The 1831-nt window shown below is 49.8% G+C and overlaps 1 non-coding gene across 1 annotated transcript; it reads right to left on the minus strand.

Annotated features, from left to right (window-relative positions):
• Positions 1–200: 200 nt before the first annotated feature.
• On the minus strand, positions 201–270 carry LOC114896413. Its single transcript, XR_003793792.1, has one exon. It is a non-coding gene; the product is annotated as a small nucleolar RNA SNORD104 (small nucleolar RNA).
• Between the last annotated feature and the right edge of the window lie 1561 nt (positions 271–1831).

The following is a 1831-nucleotide window of genomic DNA, read 5'->3' on the forward strand; positions in this document are numbered from 1 at the left end:
CCCACGATGTCCTTTCTCTTCCTGCTTCTCCTCTAGGTCCTCTTCCCTCGTCCTCCTTTCTTTCTGTCTCCCCCCGCTTTCCCCCGACGTCTCTCCCAAGTTCAAATTCAGCGAGTTGGCTCATGGGTTATTCTTCTCAGCCCTTCTTTGATCTTAGACACTTTTGACCAGTATATCCTTTTTTTTTTTTCAGCGGCCCGGCTCAGACTCCAGTTCGCATCACCCGCGTCAGCAGTCTAACACGTGCTTTAATTCGGATGTCATCACCGCCAGCCGCCCACCCTCCACCCGGTTCCCAGGCCCCGAAAGAGGGGACAGACCTGCCCCAGCCCAGGACACACCCCACCTCATCTTCACCACTTCACAGTCGCTCGACCACTATATCCTTTTAAGAATAATTCGCTTGTGTTCTCGGCCTTTCTCTCTGTCTGATTCTGCATCACCTTTGCATCTCCCTTCGTCCTCCCGTCCCTCACCTGTGCATACCTTCAAGTCTCTATTTTTGGCACTCTCCCCTCTCCCCAGCTTCTCAAGACCTTTCATTCGTGCTACAGCTCCATCTAAATCTTCGTCTCCAATTTTAAATCCTGACTTGCCTACAGGCAATTCAGCTAAACTCAGTAAGTACTGGGTGCCATCATGCTGTGTGTCCAGCCGCCTACAAGAGACTCTCACTGTCCTTCCTGATGGCACCGTAAGCTGTAAATGCCCAAACTTAGCATCTCCTCTCCTAAAACTACTTCCCTTTGTCAACCGCCCGATTTCTGGTACCTCTCATCCTGCTTCCTGTCTTTGAAGTGAAACCACCCCCTGACATTTGATTCTTTCTCACTGCTCAGTCCTCAGATGCAGGCTGTTACATATCTTACTTCAAAAAGGCCTTCTGTACAGCCTTTCCTCGCCCCCCCTCCCCAGCTACAATTTTCATTTGGTTTCTTTCCTCTTTGACAGCTATTTCTATGTCTCCTGTACCAGGATCTCTTCTACTGCTTCTACCTGGACCAGGCCAGCCTTTGACCCTCCGCACCTCTCCATCTGCCCATCGTTGCAGGGAGCCCATAGCAGCAACTGTAACCTCTGCATGAGAGCTCACAAGTCTCCACGCAGGCTGCAGGATACAGCGGGGTTGGATTGGCCAGCGTTTGAACCCTAAATGTAGCACTTACAGACTATTTACTGCCCATCCCGCCAAGAGCTGTAGATTCTTCCTTTGCAACATCTTGGACACTTTCCTCTTCCTTCCTGTTTCCACTCCCACCACCTCCACTCAAGCCCACTCCATGGCTCACCTGGAAAGTGGCAGAAGCTCCTCAATAAGTCTTCATCCAGGTTCCCCTTTTCAACTCATCATCACCACCACCACCACCACCACCATTCTCGCCATGGTGTCTGTGTCAGTTCACTGGAGGCTTTTGTACATTTTCCTGTCACATCATCTTTGTAATAACCCTTTGCAGTACAGAGAGGAGAGGAGCAGATGAATAAACAGGTGCAGGATGGCTCGATGGTTGTCCAAGATTTCAGAGCTAGTGTCTGGTGGAAGCAGGACCCACATCCCTCCAGTCCCAGGACCTGAGCCCTGAGTTCCCTTGTAGATTTCAAAAGCTAAACAACAATCATATCCCTTATGTGCTTAAATCTTCCAATGGCTCTTCACTGTCTGCAAATAAGAGTCTAATGATTTGAGCCTGGCCCTCTAGGTAGAACCCCCACGGTCTAATTCCAAATGACGTACTTCTCCAGGTTCATTTCCTGGAGAAATACGTTAATTCCTTAGGTACAATATGTGCACACCACACTCCAGGGAAAGGTACACCATACACCTCTGAGC

Source organism: Monodon monoceros, unplaced genomic scaffold, assembly GCF_005190385.1.
Source record: "Monodon monoceros isolate NGI ecotype Baffin Bay Population unplaced genomic scaffold, NGI_Narwhal_1 Super_Scaffold_15, whole genome shotgun sequence".
In the NCBI taxonomy this organism is placed as follows: domain Eukaryota; kingdom Metazoa; phylum Chordata; class Mammalia; order Artiodactyla; family Monodontidae; genus Monodon; species Monodon monoceros.